This window comes from Choloepus didactylus, chromosome 7 (assembly GCF_015220235.1).
Source record: "Choloepus didactylus isolate mChoDid1 chromosome 7, mChoDid1.pri, whole genome shotgun sequence".
NCBI classification, from domain to species: Eukaryota; Metazoa; Chordata; class Mammalia; order Pilosa; family Megalonychidae; genus Choloepus; species Choloepus didactylus.
The window spans coordinates 96,913,190-96,928,423 of record NC_051313.1 but is presented as its reverse complement, the minus strand read 5'-3'; the positions used below and the strand labels follow the sequence as shown (position 1 = coordinate 96,928,423).

Below are 15,234 nucleotides of genomic sequence, written 5' to 3'. Positions count from 1 at the left end.
GGAAATACAAATGGCTAAAAACCACATTAAAAGTACTCAACCTCACTAACTATTAGGGAAATGAAAATCAATACCACAATAAGATATCGGTTCATACCTACTAGAGTGGCCACTGTTTAAAAAAAAAACAGAAAACTGCAAGTGTTGGAGAGTATGTGGAGAAACAGAACACTCATTCACTGCCGGTGGGTTTGTAAAATGGTGCAACCACTATGGAAGACAAGTTGGTGGTTGCTCAGGAAGCTAAATAAAGAATTGCCATATGATCTGGCAATCCTACAACTAGGTGTATACCCAGAAGAAATGAAACCAGGGACATGAACAGCCATTTGCACACCAATGTTTATAGTGGCATTAGTCACAATTGCCGAAAGATGCAATCAACCCAAGTGTCCATCAACCAATGAATGGATAAACAAACTGTTATATATACATACACTGGAATATTATTCAGATGTAAGAAGGAATGAAGTCCTGATACATGCAACAATATGGATGAACCTTGAGGATATTATGTTGAGTGAAATAAGCCAGACACAAAAGGACAAATATAGTATGATCTCACTGATATGAACTACTTATAATAAGCAAAACCATAGAGTTAAATATAAGTTACCAGAAGATGGCATGAGGCTAGAGAATGGGTAGCTGATGATGAATTTGTGCAGAATTTTTATTTAGGTTGATTGTAGATGTTTGGAAATGGATAGAGGTGATAGTAGTACATTATTGCTAGTGTAATTAAGAGCACTGAATTATGCATGTGATTGTCACTGAAATGGGAATTTTAGGTTTGTGCATGTCACTAGAAGGAAACGTAGAGGATGAAAAATGGGACTGTATAACGCAGTGAACCCTGTTTGTGAACAATGACTATGGTAGTAGTACAAATACAAAAATGTTCTTTCATGAACCAGAACAAATGTAGGCCACTATTATAAGTTGTTAATAATAGGGTGGTATATGGGAAACATACATCTAATGCAAATGAGGGACTATAGTTGACAGTAATTTTTTTCTTAAACAGTACTATTTTAATATTCTTTCATCAATTGTAACAGAGGTACCACACCAATGCTAAATGTTAGTAATGGGGGGTGGGGTGGGGCTAAAAGTGGTATGGGGTTTTTCTTTTTGGAGTAATGAAAATGTTCTAAAATTGTAGTGATGAATGCACAGTTCTGCGATTATACTACGAGCCATTGATTGTACACATTGGATGGATTATAGAATGTGTGAATATATCTCAATAATACTGCTTTTAAAAAAATGAAACAAACAACAACAAAAAAAAATAAGAACAGAGTTAATAACTGTTCGTTTGGAGCTCAGGTCATCCAGCTATTGGATGATCTTGACCCCTGATTCAATGTTGTTCTTTCTAGAGTCCATTACACCTGCATTCTCTTTCATTCTTCCTTTACAGTATCTTAATTACTGAACATTTTATAGCTCCTGGTTTATGGATAATATATTCTGATACTAGATTTTGTGTTTCTACACCAAATTTAATGATTACATGAATGTACAAATACATCTAAATTTTTCAGAAAAAAGAATATCCAAAAAATCAATATACTATGATATATATTTTCTGGAAATGGATTTTTTTCTGGAAATATGAAGTCTGGTTTCATATTTACAAGGTCATGTATATAGGTTTTTTAAGGAGATGGCAGCTTTCATTTGGTAGGAAAGACTATGCATAGTGTTTTTTTTTTTTTTGTATTAAGTGGGAAAGAAAAATAAATTTACACCATTCATTCTTGAAAATACTTTCTATGACATTGGTTTAAAATTCAGGAGATTACATCACTTATTACTCAAAGTTAACTGTAAACAAAATATGTTGAATTTGACTCCATTAAAATTATTATTTTCTTAGTGTTTCATTAATTTCTTATATTTCTTATTATATTTTCTTATATCTAAAATAATCATGTTTTTCATTTGACAATATGGGAACATATTGAGCATTAACTGCAAGGGTGCTCATCTGAAAATAAAAGAATTATTTATTTTATCACTGATCTTCATCTTTCTTACATGTTCACCTTTGCATTTCACAAGTTATTAAGCTCTCTCCCTATATTTAGATTGGCAGAGAAGGTAAAGTCCACAAAATGTCTAAAATCGTGGCTTTATCTATCATAGAATAATGCGTAATTCCAAACCAGCTGCTGACTCATGATGTCAAACATTACTTTGATCTGCCAGTGGGTTCAGGAAGAGCAGGAAAGCAGTGCTGAGTATTTTAGCCTGGTGTCATTGAATCAACGACCTGTTCTTCTTCAGTATGTTTTAGTTATTCATATAATTGTAGAATCTTATACTGTATTTTAAAAGTAACTTAGTCCAATATTTTATTTAGTTATACTCTTGTCTACAGCTTCCCTCCTTGTGTATCTTATGTTTAAGATATACTTCTGTTCTTCTGGTGGCAGAGTTTATTAAAACAAACTAACAACTACAGGAACAACAATAAAAAAATAGAAAATATTGAACAAACTGAGATTTAATTTCAAGTTCTTGGGAATGAAATTTAATCTTCTTGAGCCTCAATTTCATTCTCTGTTAAATGGGATCAAAGGATTATGGTGAAGTTATGTATTAACTTGTAATACTTGTAAAGAGTTTAGCAGATAAAGTATATAACACTTAATAGGTGTTATCCATGATGATGACAAATTTTTTAGTCTCTTGTATTAAGTACTCAATGTTGGCATTTTCAGGAAAATTAAATGAATGGTAGTTTTTATTTATTAGATAAAAGGGAGGTGATATAATTTAATCCTATTTCGTACCTTCATTCTAAAGCTTCAGAAGATTCCAGATGATGAAAGCTATAACTCACTTCTATTTCATAACTGTTGAATGGCCATACTTTATGGCCAGAACAAATCTGTGTAGTAATGGAGCTACCTCCTTGTCTTAGTATCTTTTACCCTGCCTCCTCCTTCTAGTCTAACAAATGATGTTTCTCCTAAATGATGGAGAATGTATCCATGTTTAACAACTCTACTCAGCTGCTTGGCCATAGCATCCATACTCACGGGTTTTCTTTCTGCTTTGCTTACCCCTTGCACAATGCTCATATTCAAGTTGGAGCCAGCTGGGAGTCACAGCTCCATCTGATCAATGCCTCTTCATCCCATGATTCTGCCCAGGGTAAAGCAGGGAGAGTTCCCTACAGAACAGCTGGCATCCTTCATTCTCCACCAGACACTTTGGCATGCTGCATTGTCATCTGGAAATATAAAGTTCTGGTGGCCTCCTCCTTTGGTATCATTTTGTCCCATTGTTCCAATAAAAGTAATGTTTTAGAGCTAAATTTCTCTTCTGGCCTTATCTCTGAAACTTTCTTTTATACTTTCTTTCTCGACTTGTATACTCTGCCTTCCCAGCTGCCAATACTCTTCTCCACTCAGTTAAGTTAATCTTATCTGTTCCAGACAATCTAAGCCTGTCAAATAGGAACATACAGAAATTGAATGGATAAATTATTGGAATCACTCCCCTACCACATAGCAACATTATAAAGTCAATCACTATATATAATGTTCATTTGCATGTCTCTGTCTCTTGTAATGTTGCATTTTGCAAAATCTAGGACTTAATCCAATCCCTGTTCACTTTACATCCTTGTTTTAGATGCTACATTTTAGGGAATGGTACAGTCACTGTTAAAGGCAAGCAAGGTAAAACAGCAGTCAGTTGATTGAAGGATGAGGGGTTGTGGGTAGGATACGGCTATGCTGATCCTCAAGGTTGCACCAGCCTCTCAAAACCAAGGACCCCTTGAACCTCTGCTGAGCTCTCATGAGATGCGTTTGAAATGAAGGTACAGTTGTGTATCTTTATTATGCCAGTAATTGTGTAACAGAAAAACAGCTACTGAGGGAATAAAAACAAACTAATTTTTCCTACTATAAACCACATTTTATGTAAGATGCTATGCTCAAATGTATTAACATGTAACTTTTTAGGTATATTTTTCTGAATTGATTCATCTCCATCAAGCTGACTACTATTTTCTCTTATTTTGCAGCAATGAAGTTGGAGCAGAAGCTAAAAACACAGACTGCTGAAGTCTTTCGGAATGCTGGTGCTAACCACTCACTAGATTTAACTTTTATTTTTTTCAGAATGAGTGCTCCCTTTATGAACTGCAGTGCAGCAATGGAGCTAAAAAAAAGTTTCCTGCAGTCATATAGCATCTTAAGTACCCTACTAACACCCAGCATATTAGAGATTTATCTACAGCTTCTCATACCATTGTTTGAGCCTTAATACCTTTTATTAAGCTGACAGCAATACTAACATGCCCCTATATTTAGCAGCCAAATAAAATATTATGGGTAAATAAAAGAATGGCTGGGACAATTTTTTTCAACATTATTTAATGCATACATTACTTACTGAATCTGATTATATTCCCTTTTTGCTTCACTTTTTTACATGTGAGAAAAAGTTTGTTTGTTTTTAAAATGAGTTCTTGCCACCTTTCAGGGGGCTCTAATATTCAGGGTTCTACTGGGGAGAACGCGAACATGAGAGAGTTTGTATTTAGCATAATGCACACTGTCTTCCTATTCTGTTGGGTTTCTGTGCTTCCAAGACAGGCTGGATACTGGGAAAGCCACTGGAATGTCTCTTTCACTGTCTCTCTGCCTGTCACCACGTGATTCTTGTGAAGCCTACCCAGAGTCTGCTCCTCTTGGGAGCAGCAGACTATAGAGCAAATGCACACTGGAGGAAGTCTGCCTTCCAGTGCACCTGGCACCCACTGGGTGGACCATGTTCCACTTGTTTCCCAGTTGTCAGCCCCAGTCCACTCTAGCCACCTTGAGTGGTTTCCTTCTTATTTCCTCTGCAAATATGGGAAGGTAAGGGTGGCACAGACTTAGGAAGGATACACAGCAGTTCTGGACAGTGACCTCCTGGTGTCGAAGGAAACTTAGATAAAGCCCTCAATTCATTCTTCCTCCCCCAGACAAAAGCTACTTCTCTATAATCTGCTAAATTGTGTGAGGACATCACTTAAGATTATTATTAATAATAATCTCTAGCATTCACTCTACTCTAACCACATGCCAGGCACAGAACCAAGTGGTTCACATGAATTTAATTTAACATTCACAATGAGCCTGTAAGGTAAGTTATATTAGCATCCCTACTTCATAATTGTGAGACCAAACTCCAAATGAGTAAACCAAGCTGGCTAAGTGATTAGGCAGGATTCACATCCAGTAATCTGATTCTAAGACCACACATTTATATGCAATCATTCATTTGTTTGTTCATTTATTCATTTATTCATTTTTGGAATTCAGTTGCAAAAGGTTGAGTTGACCACACTTCTCAGTTGATGGCAGATTGTTATTATTATTTGGGGCAAGGCCTCTCTCATATGTATTTGTTTGATGGGATGATTAATCTTCCCATCTTAATCTTAATCTTGGCTTTTTTCTTTACTTTTCTTTCTATTTTGTTTAGTTTTTTTTTTTTTTTTTTTTTTTTTTGTTAGGGAATTTTTAGGTTTACAGAAAAATCAGTGAGATCATACAATATTTGTTCTTTTGTGTCTGGCATATTTCAGTCAACGTGATTCCATGTTGTTGCATGTATCAGAACTTAATTCATTTTTTATGGCTGAATAACATTCCATTTTATGGATATAGCACATTTTGTTCATCCATTCATCAGTTGATGGACACTTGGGATTGTTTCCATCTTTGGCAATTGTAAATAATGTCATTATGAACATCAGTGTGAAAATATCTGTTCAAGTCCCTGCTTTCAATTCTCTTCAGTATATACATGAAAGTGGGATTGCCAAGTTATATGTTAATTCTACACTTAACTTTCTGAGGAATCTCCAAACTACCTTCCACAGTGGCTGTACTACTTTGCATTCCCACCAACAATGAATGAGTGTTCTTATTACTCCATATTGTCTCCAATACTTGTAATTTTTGTTTTTGTAATAGTAGCAATTATAGTAAGTGTGAAATGATATCTCATTGTGATTTTGATTTGCATTTCCCTAATGGCTAAATATTTTGAGCACCTTTTCATAAACTTTTTAGTCATTTGTATAACTTCTTTGGAGGAATATGTCTTAGTTTGCTAATGCTGCAGAATGCAAAACACCAGAGATGGATCGGCTTTTATAAAACGGGGATTTATTTCGCTACACAGTTACAGTCTTAAGGCCACAAAGCGTCCAAGGCAACACATCAGCAATCGGGTACCCTCACCGGAGGATGGCCAATGGCCTCCGGAAAACCTCTGTTAGCTAGGAAGGCAGCTGGCATCTGCTCCAAAGCTCCGGCCTCAAAACGGCTTTCTCCCAGGACGTTCCTCTCCAGCAAGCTTGCTTCTCTTCAAAACATCACTCCCAGCTGCACTCTCTTTCCTCTCTTTGAGTCAGCTCATTTATATAGCTCCACCGATCAAGGCCCACCCCGAATGGGTGGGGCCACGCCTCCATGGGAACATCTCATCAAAATTATCACCGACAGCTGGGTGGGGCACACTCCAAGCAAATCCAACCAGCACCAAAACGCCTGCCCCACACAAAACCACAAAGACAATGGCATTTGGGGGACACAACACACTCAAACCGGCACAGAATATTTATTCAAATATTTTTTCCCATATTTAAATTGGGTTGTTTGTGTTTTTGTTGTAGGATTTCTTTATATATTCTCAATATTAAATCCTTATTGGGAGGAGGTGGGGCAAGATGGTGGCATAGAGAGGAGTGGAGTTTAGTTAATCCTGTAGAGCAACTAGTAAATAGCTAAGAACAACTAGTAAATAATATGGAACAACTGTTGAGGGACATCTGTGACTAGATACACATTGTACCCCAACCTGGAATGGGTGGAATGGCTGAGATCACAGCATAGAACTGTAAGTAAAACTCCCCAAACTGCAGTGCTGGTACCCCTCCCCCAATGGCTTGGCAGGCTGAGTTGCAACAATTCCCTATGGAAAAAAGAAACAGGCTATCTGGAGCAAGGGACAGTAACTCAACCAGGCTCCAATTGTGGCCTTAATTAACAAATTTGGACTACTGAATATGAGCTACAAGTACAGATAAACCCAGAGTAAGCAGGAAAGGAACCCTGAAGTCTCTGCCAGCAGAGAAGAGACAGAACTGATGGAAAAACAAAACAAAAAAAAAAAAAAACAGAAACAAATAAAAGCAGAGGCTTTTGGAGATGGCTGAGGTCAGGATACTGGAAAATGGCTGTGTCCCAAGAAAAGGGGCACAGAGAACTGGGTACAAACACTGATTGGCCAGTGAAAATAGGGGGCTGGGGACTGGCTCTGAAAAGGGGCTTGCTTTCTTTTTCCTTTTTTTCCTCTCCCATTCTAAGTAGCTCATTAGAAAAAGCCTCAGGTATTCCAATTGTCAGCCCTGACCCAGGCAAGAATGGAGTTAAGAGAATCAGACAGACAAAGGAGGAATTCAAATGTAGGAGATAATTCCTTAAGGTATGTATCTTCCCTGAGAAAAGGGGGGTGGGGCAAGCTCAAGTGGCTGTCCTCCCTTATAGAACTCAGACCCCAGGGCCTGGGAGTGGGGGGACAAGAAACAACTTAAGCTTATCTTCTGACACCCTCAGCCCCTGGCCAGGACAGGGTCCACTGAGAATTAAAGGGACTGCATCTCTTTGCACAAGTGGGGAGTGGTGGGCTCACAAGAGGACAGGATAGGAAAAACACAGAGTCTAGAGGCCTCACAGGAAAGTCTGAAAACCTGCTGGGTCTCATCCTCAGGGAAACTAGGTACTGATTACACCTTCCTCCTGAGACCCGGGCCTGTCTGGTCTGGGAAAATCTGATTGGGGTAGTCAAGGAAATCAGATGCCTAGACAACAAAACATTATGAGTCATATTAAGTAAAACAAAGATAAGGCCCAATCAAAGGAACAAACTTACACTTCAAAAGAGATACAGGAGTTGAAACAACTAATTAAAGGTCTTGAAACAAATATGCTAAATCAATTCAAAAATCAAATCAATGAGTTGAGGGAAGATATGGCAAAAGAGATGATATAAAGAATACATTGGGTGAACATAAGGAAGAACTCAAAAGTTTGAAAAAACAATTGAAAGAACTTATGGGAATGAAAGGTATAATACAAGAAATGAAAAACACAATGGAGACATACAACAGAATATTTGAAGAGGCAGAAGAAAGCATTCATGAACTAGAGAAGACATCTGAAATCTTACACACAAAAGAACAGAGGGAAAATAATGGAAAAATAAGAGCAGGGTCTCAGGGAATTGAATGACAACATGAAGCACATGAAAACATGTGTCATGGGTGTCCCAGAAGAAGGGAAGGGAAAAGGAGGAGAAACAATAATGGAGGAAACGATCACTGAAAACTTCCCATCTCTTATGAAAGGCATAAAATTACAAATCTAATAATCAGATTATCAAATGTCAAAGACAAAGAGAAAATTCTAAAAGCAGTAAGAGAAATGCAATCCATCACATACAAAGGAAATTTGATAAGACGGTGTGGATTTCTCGGTAGAAACCATGGAGGCAAGAAGGCAGTGGTATGATATATTTAAGATACTGAAAGAAAAACTGCCAGCCAAAAATTCTTTATCTGGCAAACTGTCCTTCAAAAATGAGGGAGAGTTTAAAATATTCATGGATAAAACAGAAACTGAGAGAGTTCATCAACAAGATACCTGCCATATAAGAAATATTAAAGGGAGTGTTTCAGGCTGAAAGGATAAGACAGGAGAGAGAGGTTTGGAGCACAGTATTTGGTGATGGTAGCACAATATTGTGAGTACATTGAACAAAGATGACTGTGAGTACAGTTGAAAGAGGAAGGTTAGGGGCATGTAGGACACCAGAAGGAAAGATAGAAGATAAAAACTAGGACTGTATAACTTAGTGAAACCTAGAGTGGTCAATGATTGTGATTAAATATACAAATATAAGAATGTTTTTACATGAGGGAGAACAAATGAATGTCAACTTTGCAAGGTGTTAAAAATGGGGTGGTGTTGGGGAAAAATACAAGCTACAGTCTATAGTTAACAATAGCATTGTAATATACTTCCATTAATTATGACAAAGGCAATATATCAAAGCTAAATGAATTTCTATAAGAGGGGGGATATAAGTGAGGGGTATGGGGTTCCTGGCATTGGTATTGTTTGATTTTTTTATTGTAGTTTTAATTTTATTTTTTCTTTTGTTTTGCTTTTTAGTTGTCTTTTTTTCTTTATTTTTCTTTTTTCACCTCTTCCTCTTTGTGGAAGAAAGGGAAATGTCCTCATATAGATAGTGGTGGTGAATGCATAACTATGTGATTATACAGGGAATAATTGAATGTTTACTTAGGATGGAATGTATGGTGTGTGAATTAAACCATCTAAAAAATAAACAGAGGGATACAAGTGCTGGCAAAAATGTGGAGAAAGGGATTTACCTAATCACCATTGGTGGGGAAGTAGAATGGTGCAGCTTATCTGGAGGGCAGTATGGTGGCTCCACAGGAAGCTAGGCATGAGGCCCCATATGGTTCTGCAACTCGGTTATTTTGTATATACTTGGAAGAACTGAAAAGCAGGACATGAATGGACATTTGCACTGTGAGGTTTATGGTGTCAGTATTCATGACTTGCAGTGGATGGAGGAGGCCTAAGGTACATCAACTGATGAATGGAATGGTGAACTGTGCTGTATACATACAATGGAATATTGAGCTGCTACAAGAAGGAGTGAAGTTGTGAGGTTAATGGACATTGAGTACAGTATGTTGAGTGAAATAAACCAGAAATGAAAAGAACATTAAAATACCTCACTAAAATGGACTAACTATAATGTGAAAACACCGCAAATTGAGTCTGAGAGCATAGGTTATCAGGGGAAGGCTTATTGTGAAGGCTCCTAGGCTGTAAGCTCTTAAAGCAGTTACATCTATTCCTGAGTTGTAATGACTATTTCTAAATTCTGAGATTCTGAGCTCTTTGTGTATAACCCGGCCATTCAATGGAACTTTGGGTATTGGTGTGGCACCTGAGACTCAGAGCCAGAGTCCAGCAGCTATAAATCTCAGCATTACCCCATACTGCAAATGTTAGAGTCTGAAAATAGCAATCAGACTTCAATTAGAGATATGAATGAAATTGACTTGGTTAGGAAAAGGCAAATCAGACTAAAGGGTGAAGGACAATATTGACAATGTTTTCAAAACTTCAACTTCTTTGTGAGACCAAAATAAGAGATGTTTATTAGGTGCAAAATCTATATTTTTTGTAACCCACTATATAATTTAACATGTATGGTCAGTTTATTCAAATAACATAATTACATGGAATGTTGAAAGGGGAGTGAAATCTGGTTGGTTTGTACAGGTCAGTGTGAAGCCCCAGTACATCCAAGAGCAATTTGGGCAGAGAATAAAAATGTATTTGCAAAACCCCCTTGAGGGGCTGGGGGAAAATGTGGAAATATTTAATTTCCCTACCTGGGGAATTAATATTCTCACAGGCATTGGGGGCTACCAATTTAGAAGGCTGAGCCTTTGATCTTGGGGCTTGCCCTTATGAAGTTTGTTACTGCAAAGAAGAGGCTAAGCCTACTTATAATTGTGCCTAAGCATCACCCCCAGAGAACCTCTTTTGTTGCTCAGATGTGGCCTCTCCCTCTAAGCCAACTCTGCAGTTAAACTCATTGCCCTTCTCCCTACATGGGACATGACTCCCAGGGGTGTAAATCTCCCTGGCAATGTGAGACATGACTTGTGGGAATGAGCTTAACCCTGGCATTGTGGGATTGGGAAATTCTTCTTGGATCAAAAGAGGGAAGAGAAATGAAACAAAATAAAGTTTCAGTGGCAGAGAGGTATCAAATGGATTTGAGAGGTCATTTTGGAGGTTATTATAGATACCCATTTTTAGTTTTTAGTGTATTGGAATAGCTAGAAGGAAATACCTGAAACTGTTGAACTGCAACCCAGTACCCTTTATTCTTGAAGATGATTGTATAACTATATAGTTTACACCATGTGACCATGTGATTGCAAAAACTTTGTGGCTCCCACTCCCTTTATACAGTGTCTGGACAGATGAACAGAAAAATGAGGACAAAAAGTAAATGAATAATAGGGAGAGATGGGGGGTATGGGATGTTTTGGTGTTCTTTTTTACTTTAACTTTTATTCTTATTCTTTTTTGTATTTGGTAATGAAAATGTTCAAAAATTGTGGTGATGAATGCACAACTATATAATGATACTGTGAACAATTGATTGTGCATCATGGTTGATTGTATGGTTTGTGAATATATCTCAATAAAATTGAATTGAAAAAAATCCTTATCAGATATGCCTTCCAAATATTTTCTCCCATTGTGTGGATTGTTTTTTTTTATTGTCATGATAGAGTCCTTTGAAGTGCAAGGTGTTTTATTTGATGAGGTCCCATTTATCTATTTTTCCTTTTGTCACTTGTGCTTTGGGTCTAAAATCTATACATAAAGGTGAGGGTTGCTTTCTGAATTCTCAATTCAATTCCCTTGGTCTATATGTCTGTGATTGTGCCATTAAAATGCTGCTTTGATGTCTAGGGTTTTGTAAAAAGTTTTAAGATCGGGAAGTGCAAGTCCTCCAACTTTGTTCTTCTTTTTCAAGATGGTTTTGGCTATTTGGGATCATTTACCATTCCATATAAATTTGATGATTACCTTTTCCATTTCTGCAAAGAAGGCTGTAGGAATTTTGACTGGGATTGTATTGAATCCGTAAATCACTTTGGGTAGAATTGACACCTTAACAATATTATGTCTTCCAAGTCATGAATATGAAATGTCCTTACTTAGATCTTCTTTGATTTCTTTTAGCAATATTTAGTAGTTTTCTGTGTACAAGTCCTTTACATCTTTAGTTATATTTATTCCTAGATATTTGGTTCTTTTAGTTGCTACTCTAAATGGAATTTTTTTTCTTGATTTCATTTTCTGATTGTTCATTGCCTATGTATAAAAAGATTACTGATATTTGGGTGTTGAATTTGTACCCTGCCACTTTGCTGAGTTTGTTTATTAGTTTTAGTAGCTTTGTTGTAGATTTTTCAGGATTTTCTGCAGGATCATATCATCTTCAAATAGGAAAGTTTTCACTTCTTCCTTTCCAATTTGGATGTCCTTTATTTCTTTATTTTATCTATTTGCTCTGGCTAGAACTTCCATAGCAATGTTAAATAAGAGTGGTGACAGGGTCATCCTTGTCTTGTTCCAGATCTTAGAGGGAAAGCTTTCAGTCTTTCACCACTGATTATGATGTTAGCAGTGGGTTTTTCATATATGTCTTTTATCATGTTGAGGACATTTCCTTCTATTTCTATCTTTTGAAGTGTTTTTATCATGAAGCGATGCTAGATTTTGTCATTGCCTTTTGTGCATCAATTGCAATGATCATGTGTTTTTTCCTTCTTTCTGTTAATGTGGTGTATTACATTAATTGATTTTCTTGTGTTGAGCCATCCTTGTATATCTGGGATAAATCCCACTTGATCATGGTATATAATTCTTTTAATGTGCTTTTGGATTCAGTTGGCTAGTATATTTGTTGAGGATTTTTGCATCTATATTCATAAGAAATACTGGTCTGTAATTTTCTTTTCTTGTGGTATCTTTATCTGGCTTTTGTGTTAGGGTAATGTTGGCCTCAGAGAATGAATTAGGGAGTGTTTCCTCCTCTTCAACTTTTTGCAAGAGTCTGAGCAGGACTGATGGCAATTCTTCTTGGAATCATTGGTAGCCTTCACCTGTGAAGACTTTTGATCCTGGGTTTTCCCTTGTTGGGAGGTTTTTCATTACTGATTCAATCTCTTTCCTAATTATTGATGTGTTCAGATCTTCATTTCTTCTGGAGTCAATGTAAGTAGTTTTTGTGTTTCTAGAAATTTTTCCACTTCATGTAGGTTATCTATTTTGTTGACATACTGTTCATAATATCCTCTTATAATTCTTTTTATTTATTTGGGGTTGGTAGTAATGTCCCCCCTTCTTTCAGTACTGATATTATCTATTTGAAACTTTTCTCTTTTTTTTTTTCCTTTTTTGGTCTAACTAAAGGTTTGTCAATTTTATTGATCTTTTTAAAGAAGCAACTTTTGGTTTTGTTGATTATCTATTTTTTTAATTCCCCATTTAATACTCTTGGCTTTGATCTTTGTTATTTCCTTCCTTCTGCTTGCTTTAAGTTTTTCTTTTCTATTTCTAGATCCTCAAATTGTGAGGCTAATTCTCTGATTTGATTGCTCTCTTCTTTTTGTAATGTAAGCGGTTAGAATTATAGATTTCTCTCTCAGCATTGGGCTTTGCTGTATCCCATGATATGTTGTGTTTTTATTTTCATTTACCTCAAGATATTTCCAAATTTCCCTTGTGATTTCTTCTTTGACACATAGGTTATTTAAAACTACATTTGAAAATTTCCACATATTTATGAATTTTTCATTTCTCCCTGTTATTAATTTCTACCTTCAGTCCATTGTAGAGAAGATACGCTGTATGATTTCAATATTTTAAAATTTATCAAGACTTGTTTTGAACTAACACATGAGCTATCCAGGAGAATTAATCATGTGTTCTAGACAAGAAGATGTATTCTGCTTCTGAAGTTTTCTATATATGTCTGTTAGGTCTAGTTGGTTGAGAGTATCATTAAAATCTTCTATTTCCTTATTAATCTTCTTTTTAGATATTCTATCCATTATTGAAAGTGATGTTTTGAAATCTCCTACTATTATTGTAAAGCCCTCTATTTCTCCCTTCAAATCTGTCAATATTTGCTTCATATATTTTGGGGTTTTCCCATTACATGCATATATATTTATAATTATTATGTTTTGTTTTGTTTTTTGTTGTTGTTGTTGTATTGATCCCTTTAACAGGATTGTTCTAGTTTGCTAATGCTGCCAGAATGCAAAACACCAGAAATGGATCGGCTTTTATAAAAGGAGGTTTACTTGGTTATGAAGTTACAGTCTTAAGGCCATAAGTGTCCATCAACAAAGGGTACCTTCATTGGAGGATGGCCAATCATGTGCAGAAAAACCTCTGTTAGCTGGGAAGGCATGTGGCTGGTGTCTGTTCCAAGTTCTGGTTTCAAAATGACTTTCTCCCAGGATGTTCCTCTCTAGGCCGCAGTTCCTCAAAAATGCCACTCTTAGTTGCTCTTGGGGTATTTGTCCTCTCCCAGCTTCTCCGGAGCAAGAGTCTGATTTCAATGGCCATCTTCAAACTGTCTCTCATCTGCCGCTCCTGTGCTTTCTTCAAAGTGTCCCTCTTGGCTGTAGCTCCTCTTCAAAATGTCACTCACAGCTGCACTGAGTTCCTTCTGCTTGTCAGCTCATTTATATGGCTCCACTGATCAAGGCCCACCCTGGATGTGTGGGGCCATGCCTCCATGAAAATTATCTCATCAGAACTATCACCTACAGTTGGGTGGGGTGCATTTCCATGCAAGCAACCTAATCCATCCAACTTAATCCCCACTAATTGCCTGTCCCACAAGATTGCATCAAAGAATATGGCTTTTTCTGGGGGACATAATACATTCAAACCAGCACAAGGACCTAATGACCTTCTTTGTCCCTTGTAACAGTTTTTGACTTGGAATCCATTTTATCTGATATTAGTTATAGCTGCTCCAGCAATAGACAGCATATGGTGGGGTCATGTTTTTTCTTTAATCCATTCTGTCAATCTCTGCCTTTTGATTGGAGAGTTTAATCCATTTACACTTAAACTAACTACTGATAATGCAGTACTTTCTTTTGCCATTTTACTATTTTTTATTCATAGATATTATACCTTTTATTAACCCTCAATTCTTCTGTTAATGGTTACTTTCATATTTATCAGATTTTTTTGTGTTGTACTTTTTTGAATTCCTTCTTATTTCTTTCTGTATATATATATTTATATATTTTATTTGTGGTTACCATGGGGTTAAAATTTAACATCCAAAATCTATAACAATATTATGTGATTTGATACCAACTTAAGTTCAATAACCTACACATACACTGTTACTATACCACTCTGTTCCCCCACATTTTTGTATGTTACAAAATTATATCTTCATATAATGTTGTGTATGCCCAACACCATAGATTTATCATCACTTTTTCTGTGTTTGCATTTTAGCAACTGTAAGGAGTAAGAAGTGGAGTTAAAT

General features: G+C 36.5%; 1 protein-coding gene across 1 annotated transcript in view; it reads left to right on the top strand.

Moving 5' to 3' along the window:
* The window catches only part of LOC119539691 (muscular LMNA interacting protein), a 159,160-nt gene extending 154,915 nt beyond the window's left edge, over positions 1 to 4,245 (top strand). The window contains exon 14 of the mRNA XM_037843397.1: positions 4,049 to 4,245. The gene's annotated coding sequence lies outside the window, so the exon portion shown is untranslated. The remainder of the gene's footprint in view (positions 1 to 4,048) is intronic.
* The last annotated feature ends 10,989 nt before the right edge of the window (positions 4,246 to 15,234 follow it).